The following is a 16044-nucleotide window of genomic DNA, read 5'->3' on the forward strand; positions in this document are numbered from 1 at the left end:
GACAAGTGAAAACACAGAGAAGTGTGTGTTTCTTCACAACGCCTGAAGCCTTCAGTCTGACCTTCTCCCCTCTCCATCTCCCTCTCACCTTCTCCCTCTCTCCTCTGCCCTGGGGCAACGATGGGTGGGGCCTTTAGGAGAAGTGAGCGAGGGGGGCCCCCTGGCATCACCCATACCAAGGCTCCGAAAAGAAACAAAACCCCCAAAGAATGATGGCTGGCCTTGACGTTGTTGAGACAGTGCTCGGGCCGGGAGAAATGAGGTAAATATCAATGGCGGTGGTCTCACATAGCCCATTAGTCACTGTCTGCAGCTCGCTGTCTGAGCATCAGCTTAGAGCGGCCCCGGGGTCCGCACCACCACCACCACCACTGTCCTCCTGGAGAATTGTACCCAGGCGAAAATAAAGCAACCCGAGCAGGGCATAAATCATTAGGAACATTTGTTACCTCGGGTAATTGTGCTTCATTCATCTTCAGGACTTTTTCCATTTGTCAACTCCCAGAGGCGGCTGCTGCTGTCAGCTGAGCAGTCTGTGCTGTAGGTGAGCGGGAGAGGAAGTTCAGGAGAGGAGGCCTGCAGGAAACTCTGACACACAACACAGTGCAGGGAAACTACAGCAGGAGGCTGTTCAGGTGATTTAGCAAATTCGAAATCTGTGATGCAATTGATGGCTATAGTGTATCTGTTTGGACATGTGAGCATATATATACACTGGAAACACAACTTGTTTTGCTGTAATAACATAACTTTACATTTAGCATACGAAATGTAACAAATGCAAATATTATATTGGTTAGAGACCCTGATGGAGAGCAGTCCTGATGAAGCAAACAAAAGGAGAAAGAACCATTACTTTTCCATGATACGTTTATTTACTTGCGTATGGTATATGACTGTATATATTTTAAATTACTAAGTTGCATATTTGGTGTGGTCTGTTTCTCTTCTTAATATTTATGCATTTCCGATTCCTCTCCAACATGCTAGCAACAGATTAATGCTAATGCCAGCATGCTAACATTCACACAATGAAAACTCTACCACGCTGATGTTCATTGCATTCTTTGCTTACCATGGTTTCCATCATAGTTTAGCACATTAGCATGCTTAGATTATTTGTAGAAACCACTCAAGTTGTTTCCTTCCTGAAGGAGGTCTAAAATGGCAAATGGACATCGTTTCGCGGAAGTCCATCCAATCGTCAAGATATATGTTGAGTTGTTAAAGTATTTCACATCATTAGCGATAGTAGGTAGACAGTTAACAATTCAATAGGATCACATTTCTCGGGACCATGAATGTATGTTCCACATTTTATAGCGAACCATTCAGTCTTCAAATGGGTGGACCTATTTATGTGACTGTGTCTATAGCCCCCCTGATGGTGACGCTTAAAATCGATAACAAGAAGGGAAAAGTTGACATACCAAATACCAAAGCACCATTTATGTCCCTTCCCATTGTCAACGATTACAATAAATACTGCAAGTGCCTGTTGCTCTGTAGCCTCATCTGACACTGCATAGAAAATAAGTGCAATTCATTTGCGGTTGACACATGAACAAGCCCTAAAACATCTTAAGAAAGGCAGAGAGAAGCTGAATGAGCTCAGGCTGGGGGTGTGTTTTAATGTGTATTGTGATCCGCCCTTTAGGAAGGCATCTATTAACACCAATTGTAACCTCACTACCTTGGAACCTGTCTCCAGCTGTTAGCACCCTGCCACCTCCATTCACCTCAGTGACACACACGTCTTTAACACACCGTTGTCTCGAACTTACACACACGTTGATCTACGTACCCACATACAGCACCAGCAGCACTTTACTGAACAAAAGGCAATCTTAGATCTGGTGACGTTTCCTTTTTTCTTCTTCTTGATGCGCCACTTCATCTGTCCTCATAAGGAAGTTAAGAGAAGAGGGGGGAGAGAGAAGGAGGTAAACAGAGAGGCATTCAGGTAGAATACAACTTTAAAGAAGGCTACAAACACATGGGTATTATTTGTGGCCTTGTATGCAAACTGAATGGATGTTGATTACAAACAGTTGAACAAAATTGAATTGATTCTAGATTCTGAATATCAGATACATAAATGTTGTGCTGGCTTTAACAATACCATTTTGAACAGGCTTGCAAACCCAAGAAAAAGTGATAACATTTTGAGTGCTTGTTTTCTCTCTCCTACACTTGGCTTGCAGACAAACTCTAATACTACCGATAGCACACTTAGAAGTCCCATTAAGACGTGTAAGGTGCAGTTGCCACGATGATGTGAGCATCAGTGGGAAGGTGTGATACATTTGTGGTTTTTCCAAAGGGGTAAAATGCATCAAGGCCCTGCAAGTAGTGAAACAAATGAAGGTTTCTAAATCTGTCTCATTCAAAATAACAAGGGGCGAACCAAGCTAATGTTAGCTTACTTTTACAATAACTTGCAAGTGATACCAAACAAATGTGCTTAAATCAGTTCGCTTTACAACCATGTGTTCAAGCATGGTCTTGCTTCAAGTGCAGGTGCAACAAGTTTGCATGTGTAATAAAAAACAAAAAACAGTGAAAATCGACACAAAAGAAGCCAAATGCCTGGTTCCTACATTTCCCATAATGCCGCCCAATAGCATATAAGTCCCTGCCTTGTTTTACGTTTAGCTGATGCCTTTATCCAAAGCGGCTAACATACATTTCAATGACCTATAAACCAAGCCGACGAGAGTATTTTGGGATACATTGGGAGAAATGTCCGTCCACAGAATGCAATTTATATCTCTCTAAACGATCATTAAAAGGTCAAATTGTCAATTTATTAGGCAAACAAGGACAATTCATTTCCAGGATATCAAGGGTGTGGATGTGATTAAGAGAAGAAGGGTCGCTACAAAGAAAAGGAGAGACACACTCAGAGTGTTTTCAGGTCTTCTGAGGATCGAGCCCACGAGTGTCTGGGTGGCAGCTGCTGACAGGTGAGGATGTCTTTTATCAACAGGTGTTAGGAAGCCGGTGGAGATATGAAGACAGATAACGCAGGCAGGTAGCACAAACAACTCAGGAGGAGAGTGAGGAAGATGGAGGAAAACCGCAGACGAGGTGTGTGCACAACCGCAGCCACATTCTCAGCCTGCAAACACCCTTTCACCACTTCCAGTGTCACCCCCTCCCACACACACTTATCTCCCCCAAATCTGAAGGAGGCGGATGCTCTGAGGATCTACTCATCGCCAGCTCGGGCATAATTAGTGGAAGACATGCAGCCAGCCGCTGCCCGAGCTCACTAACACACGTTTGGTCCCAAAACAAACAAAGCAGCCATCTAGAACAAACAGTGGTAATGCGCTGAAGTCAACCCTGCATCTTATCAGGAGCTCTTCACACACTCCTGAGCTCTGTGCATGAAGTTTCATTATAATGTTACATCAGATACAAAGCAATGCAAACACAAAGTGGGCCGAAGCAATGCAGGCAGGTTTATTTATACACCACTTTTGAACAGCAAAGAAAATCAAGATCGCTTGATAAAAAACTTTAAAGGGGGCCTATCCTGGTGTTATGGGTTTTCCCTTTCCTGTACTGTTACATAGGTTTTTGTGCATTTAAATCAGGGGTGTCAAACTCAATTTCATCGCGGGCCACATTAGAATTATACTCAGAGGGTCGGTGGTAACTTTAAGACTGTATAAATATACATAGATAAATATACATAATAAATATAAAATAATGTATTATTTTACAATATTTCCTCTGCATTGGATTATTATCGGATAACTTCATAATTAACTACGTCTGAAAGCAGAAGTCTAGGGAAAATAATTGCAAGTCTCTTCATTGCGCATGTTACAAAATGAGATGCATTGTGGGACANAGGCCTCTCTCATCTTTTTAAGTGGGAGAACTTGCACAATTGGTGGCTGACTAAATACTTTTTTGCCCCACTTTAGATAAATATACATAATAAGTATAAAATAATGTATAATTTTACAATATTTCCTCTGCATTGGATTGATTTTTATCGGATAGGGTAATAACTTCATAATTAACTACGTCTGAAAGCAGAAGTCTTGGGCAAATCATTGCAAGTCTCTTCATTGCGCATGTCACAAAATGAGATGCATTGTGGGACATGTAGTTTATGGGCAACGTTCTCCTGTAAATCGGCACGTAACATTATAATAAACGTATTATATTCTTTGCAAGCTCTTGTGGGCCACACAAAATGAAGTGGCGGGCCGGATTTGGCCCCCGGGCCTTGAGTTTGACACCCCTGATCTAGAGAATCCAAACAGTGTTTATCATGGTTGACACTTGGGTACATCTGGGTCAAATTTGACAATTTGCCCGCAACCATGGTTTATTTAGTAAGTGTTCTGAAGCATAAGCAAACTTTCCTCATTGTTCTCTTTAACATCTACAGTTCCCTGGCATTTTGAGCTTAGTAACAGGAGGAATTATTTCAAATGTAGGCCCTTATTGACCTCACAATTCTCTTTACAAGAAGACACTTTGAGAGTTTGAATTATATTCTTAGATGCTTAAAAATGTTTTGGTTCTGATTGTTCTACCTTTTCCCCAGGATGTAGTCTTCCTATAAGATTTCTGGAAACGTCAGTGTTGTACTCTCTTACACATTTACTGAAACAACACTTTTCTGTATAATGGTCCTTTAAGTCTGCTACTGTTGCATCCCCACATAGTTTTTAATCAGGCTCACATCAATTAAGTGTGAAGCACATGAACCTGTAGCACGAGGAGATGCTTCTTCGAGAGATTAATTACAGTTATTTCCTCTTTGCATCATAAAGACCATGCCACTGATAAATTGCCAACGCATTAGAGTTGTGTAAAGACCATAGACTGTGCAAAAGACCAATAATGGTATCCTGACGCTGACAATGAATCATTGCACCTTGACTAAACGGGTTCTGAAAGGCTTTGATCAAAGTGATTCCTTGTCTGAATGCAAAGAAACGCAAATGCCACTACTACCAGCAACATCCCATCCTAACTAATCCCTGCCGTAAAGGAGATTGTGGTTAAGTGCCCAGATTGACTGTGCCGTAGAGAAGAGCAGAGCTTGTTGATTTATGGAGTTATTTTCTCTGAGAAACAACTGCAAGGTCAAGTGCTGTCAACACATTATGACATGCAGTGATATAGCTAGAGCGTTTGGGATTTAGTGTACCAGTATCAAAGGTCTTCAAAATGATGACTGTCCCCCTCCTCTGATCCATCACCATAATGCTAATCAGGCTTGTCCCCATGACGGGAGGCAGCGCCAAGCCACATCACTTCAAAAGCCTCATTTGTGCCAGAAAGCCATTCAGGCTCAATTCCCCATGAATTATGGCTTGACTTTGGATTTCTCAGTTCTACTGGGTTTTAGATAATTTGAAAATCTTTGAGGAATGTAAGAGTTAAACAAATGCAATGCAGACATTTGTCTTGTTGGTGTATTTTTGACCTAGGTCTATGGGGGAGGCATTGCTAGTCATATTGAGCTAATATCAGTGACGTGCATGGGGAGCCAGTGTTCCACGCCAGCAGCATGAAACCCATTTATCTCTCTTACGCTGTGCGTGGCATCTCTTTGGGGTGAACAGTAATTTATACCACAAGCAACGACAGGCAGAGAAATACCTCACACGTTTTCAACGGCGATACGAGAGGGGCTTGTCTAAACGTCCCTGTCCTCCATCTGTCTCCATTGGCCTTTGGATATGCACACTTGAATCTCCTAAACCAAAGCTCTCTGGCACCAGCTTCTTCTGGATGGCCCTATAGGCAGACAGGCCGAGAGCACTTCACTTCCTCCCACACTCATCTGCACATTTGAGTGGTGGGATGTGGCCAGGGGAATGCAAAGTGGGACTGGTCATTTAGAAGTAATGTATCACTGAAACACAATCAGACTTACAAGAAAGCACTTTCACACAGCGAAGATGATTATTATTATTATTATTATATTTATTTTTAACTAATGGTGATATCGGGTAATTTTATGTAAATCATGGAGACATTTTTAACTTCAAAATAATTATGGAAAGATTAAAAAAATAAATGCACTACTTGTGTCAAGTGTGAAAAATGTAAGTAAAGGATAAAAGAACCCTGAATAAATGGGCAAATAGCAAAGGTAGATGTCACGATAAAGGGCTAAAGCAGAGGGTTTGAAGAGCATGACAGAATGATGTGACTCATATGCCATAGCCTTCTTAATATCCGATCACAACCCATTTGAACAAATATGGGTACTGCTGGGCAACGGTGAAATAAAATGGTTTGTAGTGGAGCATCGTCTGTATGCAGAGAATTCAATCCAAATGTGTTTTGGTTCTATTCCACATACTACACAAGCTCTCTTTAGCGACATCCCTTCCAAATAACAATCATAACACATTGGCTATGACCAAGAGACAGAGAAAGTATTCAAGGTACTGTATCAAATGGGCCAATATGGCAAGTACTTGCTTCTTTTTAATTGTGTTGATATGTGTAAATACTGTCAAATACAACAGTGGTGTAGCCTTACAGTACATTTCCAGTTTGTGAGCCTAAATAACAAACAATAGCTGCAAGTGTTTCTTCCATCGACTCTTCCTGCCTGGTAAATGCTTTTTTCTTTTAACCCTTAGATGCACGAGTGACTGGACCCTACTCTCTTCCATAAATGGGTCTAAAAGGACCCGTATTAGAATAATATGTGTTTTTATGCCATTTTTGTCATTTTGGTTAAGAAAAATCACTTGTATAATATTTTGTATTATATTTTGGTTCACACTAGGAATATTTTATATTTAATTTTTCACAATTTATCATTTTTGTTTACATTTTGAAAAAAAACGTTTTCAACATATTGTTGCAAAGATCTTAGCTATTCTGAGACTCTCACAGTATTCCAGTCCCTTTTCAAAACTCATCTCTTCTCCTCTTGTCTACTCATAGCCCCCCCCNTTTATTGGTTTAGGTCATTATGGGGATGTACATTTAATTTAAATTCATAACAGAAAGACATTTGATGACAGTATGTTGGATTTCTGTATTCATTTTTCAGCTTGATAATATCCAAGCACTGGTGGGTCAAACACCTGAGGGCCCAGGAGCCCTGAGCGTAGGCTTGAGGGGTGGGTTGATACCCACCCCTCAAGCCTACGCTCAGGGCTCCTGGGCCCTCAGGTGTTTGACCCACCAGTGCTTGGATATTATCAAGCTGAAAAATGAATACAGAAATCCANTCTGTTACCCTACATTATATAAATCCATCAGAAGCTGGGATTTAGAGCACTTTACCTTTGGGAACAGAACACAACTTTCAACTTCTCGTGAGAGTGGAGAAAGACCAAAATATGTTAAAAAACTGCGTCCTTTTGGCCGTGTCATCATACTCATCCTCTCCTTCTGCCCAAGCCAACAAGGGCATTTGGTACGGAGGGGGAGGAGCAGCTTTTCCTTCAATGGTGGAACTGATGAATCTGATCAGAGAAGTAGACTCCTCTGCTGCCTCGACAAGTCCCCCAGCCTGCTGACAGCGGCTTCTGGGCCGTCTGCTGGATGTATGTCCTCAGGATCCTGCTCCTCCAGTCCACTGATGACCGCTTCCTAGTCGAGTCCTAGACGAGAGATGTCCTCCAAGGTCCTAACCGGAGGTTTCCCCGCTGCACACTGGCTCCAGTATTACCAGCTGTCCCCCTTTTCTGCTAGGCGGACGGCATGAGATGTCCTCTGGGTCACACCGTGGGGGCCGGAGAACCGGGGGTTGAGCCACCTAGGCCTGATGACCTTCAGCCAGACGAACTCCGCTGTGTCGGCGTCCTNGTAAAGTGCTCTAAATCCCAGCTTCTGATGGATTTATATAATGTAGGGTAACAGACACAGTGTCAAAGAAGGACAGTAGTTATGTTTCAAATGTGTTATGTAAGTTGATCTTTTGATTATAAGATCAAAAGGGGGAATTGAGGGAGGCAGAAAGTTTGATATAGTGTATTTCTGGTATATTCATTTTAATGTCACCTTATATAGAATGTGTGTTAAACTTGTGATTTCTGCCTTGAGTGACTTCTGCCTTGCGGATACCAAGAAGAGGCCCCTTGAGTCTCTGTTAATTATCAATAGTCCTTGCAATTAACAGGGGAATTCCCAGAGACATTTTCCTTAGATATAATGAAGTTAAATTCTTGTTAGTTAATGATGCACATCCTGCAGGCCTTGAGAATTGAGTCACACAGTTAAACGAGACCATAGTCCTTTGTTCTCATTTTTAAATGTATTCATTCCTAGTAAGTTGACTTCAAGGTGAAAGGAATTTCACAGAAGCCCTTTGATACGATGGCCTCGTAAGAACTCAGATGCTCAATTCCGTTGCTTGGTAATCTTCTTTATTGTTAAGAAAACCAAAGCTATCAATAATGACTCCTAGGCTCTACTAGGATTCTCCATATAATCACTAGGTTCAACTAGGTAATGTAACATGAATCTCTGGTAAACAGGCATAGAGATAACGACATCACAAGACGAACNATATTATATATTTATATATGTATATTTATATAGTTACAACCGGCCCTTTGAGTGCAACCATAATGCTAATGTGGCCCGCGATGAAATTGAGTTTGACACCCCTGGTCTAGCAGGTGCCACACGGACAGGAAGTGCCGACACCTGGAGAAAGAGAGTAGAGTAATTAACATCAAAAGACAGATATACAAAACACTAAAACACAACAGCTAACAGGATACTATTGCTAAAACCTTACATTTTGTGCTTCTACTGTGACAAGCTTCCATGGGGGGGGAGGGGGGGGAGTGTGGGAGAGAAGCTCCCTCTGGATGGTACACAGAGATTATTGCCTTTTCAGACCAATAACATGCAGAAAATATGGTTTGTTGCAGATATGTGGAGCATTATAAGTTAACGCTGCTTCTTCATGTTTAGTTCAGATATTTAACGTCATCCCTCACAATACAAATGACACAACTTCATACTCATTTATTAGAGCAGCAGCAGTTACGATACGATACAATATACTTTATTGTCCCTGTTAGGACATTTGTTCTGGGCTCCGTCCTGCAGTTCCGCTTACATGCATATACGAACATAGTAGACATTAAGAGACATACACATATCATCAGTCATACACCGTTTGAACAAACACAATACACAGACGCACATACTGGCAATGGCGACCTATTGCACTACCCCTCATGGCCAACATTTCATTACATTTGACTACATTTCATTTCATGTGAATGTTAAGAAGCTTAATGGACATAGGTAGGAATGAGTGCTTAAAGCGGTTCAGCCTGCTCTTGGGAACCCTAAATCTTCTACCAGAAGGTAGGAGCTGGAATTCTGGTGAGTATGTGGGTGGGATCAGACACGATTTGTTTTGCCTGTCTGATAATGGACAGCTCGTATATGTTTTGGAGAGATGGGTGTTTTTTAACCCCCATCATTTTCATAGCAGTCTGTACCAGACGAGCGATCTGTGACTTAGACTGCACTGTCAAGTTACCATACCAGGCAGTAATACCATACCTAATGATGTTCTCCAACACTGCAGTTGGATGTAAAAAGGACATACTGTGCAATTGAATGAGGTACGTGGAGATGTTTTGCCATATTTTTCTCCTTTAGAAGTTGATTGTATTAAAGGAATGGAGTGTAACTATGAGCTGCAGTACTGAGCTTTCCTTGTATTCCCAGTTTCAATGTCCGTTCCTTAATTGGCTTCTTCAGTGAACACATGGCTGGAGCCCAACAGTTAAACCTGCATCACAATCTCTCTTTGCTTCATTGTAAAGCAGTCCGTGGAGGATATCCCTCTCCTATGTGCTGTACACTTAATGAATGTGTGTGCTCAAGCAATAGATTTCCTTCACATTCAGTGTTTCATTTCCTATGGCAACAAGACATTTGCTGCATGCTTTTTATGAAATGCTGACCAAGGCTTAGGCTGATAAAATTGTAGTTTCTAGATTATTCTAAAATCACATCAGATCTGACTATCAGTGCTTTAAGGCGTGAATCAATGTCAGGATCTGATAAGCTGCTGACTTGGCTGTCAAAGTCCTTCCTGTTCTACTGGATATTCTGCACACTCTAAACACATTACCATCAAACAGTATCATAAGAGGCACATAATGGGCTCTCTACAGACTAATTATATACTAGTTTAACTGTTATTAATATATTCTATTATATATAATAGTGGTTGAATATACATATGTGGGCTAATTTATCTCTAGGGCATTGTTATTTCATTGGAATCACACAACCCCACACAAGGTTAGGACTCATAGAAAGTAAATGACAGCCCGATTTAAGTGAGGGACCTTTCGTTTATTTATTCTATTAACACCTTATTTTTGGTGTCCCTGTTGTGTCGCTGTCTTCTTCTATATCAGTGGTTCTCAAAGTGGGGGGCGCGCCCCCCCAGGGGGGCACAGAGACAGGGGGGGCACGAGAGACCAGGAGGAAAAATGGTTATTTAAAAAAAGAAAAAGAAATTCATATTTTGAAAAATTATTGATTCGCAAATAATATGATACAGCACTATTACGTCTGGGTCTCTGTGTTTTATTACAGCTCGGCTCTGTGTGTGTGTGTGGAAGAGCCATTTTGTGTGTGTGCGCGAGCGAGAGAGAGAGAGAGAGCGCACTGCGCTCTCTCTCTCTCTCTCGCTCGCGCACACACACAAAATGGCTCTTCCACACACACACACAGAGCCGAGCTGTAATAAAACACAGAGACCCAGACGNCGATCTCCGGTACCGGTGCGCTCTCTCTCTCTCTCTCTCTCGCTCGCGCACACACACAAAATGGCTCTTCCACACACACACACAGAGCCGAGCTGTAATAAAACACAGAGACCCAGACGTAATAGTGCTGTATAATATTATTTGCGAATCAATAATTTTTAAAACATTTTTTTTTTTTTTAATGTTTTTTTTTTTTTNTTGTTGTTAGCTTCTGGTGCTAGCGAGCTACGCTAACGGATATAAGGAGTTTTTTCAACAACAAAGTGGAGGAGAGTCCTCTCCTGTCAGACTGAGAGACTCAGTGAACTAAAGGACTCTCTCAGTGGGTCTCAAACGTTTTGGTCACCATTAATGTAAACAATTATTTCCGAGGCACATATGATCATTATAGTTATAAAAAAATAAGAGAATAAATTAAAAACAGGTATGAAATACTATATGACATTAAAAAAAAAAAAAAAGTTTAAAAGGGGAGTGATTTGTAAAATATCCATAAAGAAAAAGTAAATCTGTTTACAGTACTGTTTCAAATGGGTGTTGAGAGATGTATCAATAGATCTCTTCATTTTGCTCTCAAAGTGCACCAGATTGATGCTTTTAACTTCAATATTTAAAAATCTTCCCGGGGGAGCTTGCCTCCGGACCCCCCTATGTGAGGTCCACACACCACCTATAAAAATAGCACTTTACCCCTGCTTACACCTATATGCCGTGAGCTGATTATCGAGCCTTCATTGTAACTGTCGCGGGTACATTGTGTATGTGGGGATTGTTGCAGTAGAAAATTCCACTGTAGCGAGCGGTACATTAATGGGAAACCCTAAATGTTTGAGCACCCTCTATGAAACGTCAAGCTACCCCACAGCACCCCCAAAATAAATCTCTGGCGCCGCCACTGAGCCTGACTATTTGTGTTGGGGGGGGCACAACTTTTTTTTCTCCAAAGGGGGGGCCTGACAGAAAAAGTTTGAGAACTGTGCCCCCCCCAACACAAATAGTCAGGCTCAGTGGCGGCGCCAGAGATTTATNCCATTCTTCCAACCGCCGGCTCTGGCGTTGAAGAATAAACTAACAGTCCCAGCCTTTCGGTCCAGCTCTGAGGATGAAATGCACTAAATATGTCGACAGAGCCGTACATTTTGCGACTAACAATAACCCCGCGCAGTCAGGAGCCGAGCGTGAGGGGCTCTTCTGAGACAAAATAAAGGGGGATATCCTTCCTTTGTTCACCTACAGAACCCAACCAGCTCACGGTCATGACCTGGCACCAAATTCTTCCTGTTTACTTATTTTAACGGGATGGTATATCTGCAAAAAGAAATACACACAAACAGTACAGATGCAGGGGTAATGACATAATGTCCCACTATACTACAGTTATATGAGCAGGACCTACACATATTTGAAAGAAGACAAAAGAAAGAACCATAGAAAAAATGATGTTCTCCACGTTATGGAGAGGAGACCATGAAAATGTCTACATAAATTAATTTTGTATTTCTATATTACCTTTTTTCTCTAGCTTGAAGACCATGTCTTCAATGCAAGACGCCATCTTGTACAAAATACGAAGAAGATGGATTGCCCTGCCCAGATAACTGTCAGTCAGGTCATGAAATTTCCCGGTTTCAAGGTACAGCACAAGCACAGCACAAGTGCGTTCAATGCTATAATTGCTCTCGTGTCATGATCCCAATTGCCNCCCTTTATTTTGTCTCAGAAGAGGCCATTGAATTGAATTACCTGCTAACGGAAACTCTGCTACACAATTCTTCTTATTATTATTATTATTGAAACATCACCGGTAAGTTTCGAATTTGTCCGGTAAAATAAATTCTGCCCGGACATTTGACCGGCAAGAAAAAATCCTAGCGGAAACCCTGCTCCGGGGGTCATTTTACACTAGTTGCTCAGGTATGAGACTGGCAGAAACAGACAGATCTTAAAGAAGTTATAAAACAAAGATTACATATTTTATTAGCATAACTCATTATTAATTAAAACAACCTCATAGGTCAGCCTTCTGTGGTCAATTTCCCAGAAGGGCCAGAAACCAGAACAAACCTTTCTATTCACAGATGGTTCGTGGATAATTCTCATTTTGTTATAAGAAATGAAAGCTGATGGGAAAAAAAAAATCCGAAACAGATGTTTATCCCATTTCTCCAGGGAAATTAAAGCCTGCACGAAGTTAATGTACTGTAGCAACATGAACTTCCTGCTTGGCTCTGACTTAAAGATTATGTACATTTACAACAGTAACTTTATGGCACCGTTTCACAATTTGCCCTTTTTACAGATCATAATAAAAAGCAAAGATTGAATCCATAAAAGAAATAAACACCACTTTCAATAGAAATAGATTGAATCAGTGATCAGGTACACCGGTACCTGCAGTGAGCTCTGAGGAAATGCATTATGACATGTTTTCTATTAAGGGTCAAAACCCACTTGTTTACAGTATCATAAATTGTTATGTATCTGTTTGTTATAAAGGTCTGCCAACTCAGTTGTCATGAGTTCAAACTGTCGCAGTTGTGATTCTCATGATCAGTTTCCTAAAGTGTGTATCTGATATCATTTCATGGCCATTTCTTAGAAACTCAAAGATTCATAAGAATGCATAATCACTGTTGAGATCTCATGACTGACAGGCATTTTTGACATGATAGGTCCCCTTTAAACACTACTGTTCAAGATTCAAGGCTTTATTGCCATGTGCACATTATTTACAGTGTAGATATGGCAATGACAATCTTAAGTCACAGGCCCCTCCAACACTGCAACATGAATATATTTATAGGACACACATCAAATAAAGCAGATAAAATAGTGCAAGAGAATGTTTTGAGATGTGCAAGTAAATAAAAAGAAATAAAAATGGTGCAAGAAGAGTCTATATACAAGTAAATGGAATATGATATATAGATATATACGGTGTAACCATTATCATATGAACAGAATGTTAACTTGATTTAAAAAATATAGACTTTGAGGTGAAGAAAGTGACTGTTAATTAGATTGAGTAAACCCTGTTAAGCCCCAAAGACCCCCGCGGCTTTTTTAAACATTTTTTTTTAGACACTGTGTCTCAGGGCTTCTTAATATTTAAAAAACTATGAATGTGTCATACCCTCCTAACGGGAAGAAACTCAGCTAACTGATGATGCAACACAGGATCCTGAAACTTAGAAGAAAGGTCAGACACTCAATATGTTTTTTTTTAAAGAACCACTGAATAGTTTGTTAATGTGATTATGTGCTTAAAATTGTTCAAATGTTTAATAGTCACATGGGCTGCACATTATTAGATAATCGCCTGGTGCCACTGTGCAGGCCAATGAAGATCTACCAAAAGATGATTTGTGAGTTCACTGTGACATTTTTTCAATGACATTTTTCTAAAATATGCACTTCAATCAATCTTTGGCTCATATGATCATCGGGAATGTTACTTATAATTTGATAAATAATACATATAATGTTTTACTGCAGACCCTCCATGCTGAAATAATAAAAAACATATGCCAATTACACCACATGTGAAGACATAAAAGTCTAACATTTACGAACCATAATTGACATCTGTTGTGGTGAAATATCATTAAAACCCAAACCGCTGCAGACATGATTAGATGTGTTTTGATGCTGTGAATTGTAGAAACAAAGCCAGGATCAAAGGCATGCTTTCATGGAGATTTGACTGCAAAGCAACCGAAACTACAATAATTCATATTCTATTCATGCAGGCACTGACAACCGAGAACTAAACCAAGGATCAAACAGAGGGTGTTTCTCAATGTCAAGGAAAGCTGCTTCAGCACACTCCCTCAACGTCCAGGAGCGACGCTTGGTCAGGGTCCCGTGGCGTGCAGTTGGGACGCGACGAGGCTCCTTCAGCTTCATCAACGGACGCAAAGAGCTTTCAACTGATTGTAATGTATTCCCATCGGCGGCGGTATTTGACGCTCATGGAAGCACTGCATCCATTTATGTCGGCAGCTCTTGAAGGCAATGTGAGCGTCCATTCCCATTGGACAACGGAGAATTGCAACCCGGTATCACGGCAAGACGTGAACATGTGACGATTTACCATGCTGGGATCTAATATAAGAATGTAAATACTGAGTTGAGAGAATAGTCAGGGGATTTGGGTGATGGGAGACACATCTATGGAATCACGATTTCAATAGCTTACCATTAAATGACGGATATACCTTTCTGTCTGTGATGTTTTACAAATCAGATATTATTGTGTAGAAGTAAAACATGAGAAATAGTATAGCAGTATCCTGTAAAATTATGTAAAAACTTGAATAAAATGAAATATCTTCAGATGTTATATAAGTGTCCTACGCTAATAATACAAAGTTATTATTAGTATGCTGTGTGAACCTTGTGTGCACCGCCTAGTGGTTGAAGCACGTTATTGAATTATTTTTGTTGAATAATGTTATTTGATGAAAACAATACGGAGAGTACATACTTTCATAGGGGGAAAGTAGAAGGTCAACGATAGAAATATAGAATATAAAAAATCAAGAAGATACTGTAAGTGATCTCTACAATAAAACAGTTTAGTGCTGGATGTACAAAGATATTAATAGGAGGATGTGCAANCAAGCTTAACCTTCTCCCTTCCAACCGGACCTAACCACTTATCACCACCACCAGTGTCTAGACCCAGGGGGGTTCATCGGAAACGGTTCTTTCCTTCCCGAATGACATCCTACCAAACCTGGGCCTAATCGCCAAAACACTATTTCATTCACTTGCTACAAACTGTCATCATTATGTTCATTTATATAATGTGACCCGATAATAAACATGTATTCCATACATCACGTCTCTCCTGAGTGAAATAATACAAAGTTATTATTAGTATGCTGTGTGAACCTTGTGTGCACCGCCTAGTGGTTAAAGCACGTTATTGAATTATTTTTGTTGAATAATGTTATTTGATTAAAACGATAGTGAGAGTACATACTTTCATAGGGGGAAAGTAGAAGGTCAACGATAGAAATATAGAATATAAAAAATCAAGAAGATACTGTAAGTGATCTCTACAATAAAACAGTTTAGTGCTGGATGTACAAAGATATTAATAGGAGGATGTGCAAAACAGACAAACTAATTAACCTTTATTAACACATTAATAATACTCTAGGTTAAGGTCTTCTTTCAAATAAGAAAAAAGCTTTGGGGGTATCTATCTACAGACAAATATTAAGTCTGACACAGTACTTAACGTCTAATATATTGCATAGTTTGTTTTGGAACTTGACAATCAACT

Source organism: Notothenia coriiceps, unplaced genomic scaffold, assembly GCF_000735185.1.
Source record: "Notothenia coriiceps isolate Sejong01 unplaced genomic scaffold, NC01 NC01_scaffold00022018, whole genome shotgun sequence".
Lineage (NCBI taxonomy): Eukaryota > Metazoa > Chordata > Actinopteri > Perciformes > Nototheniidae > Notothenia > Notothenia coriiceps.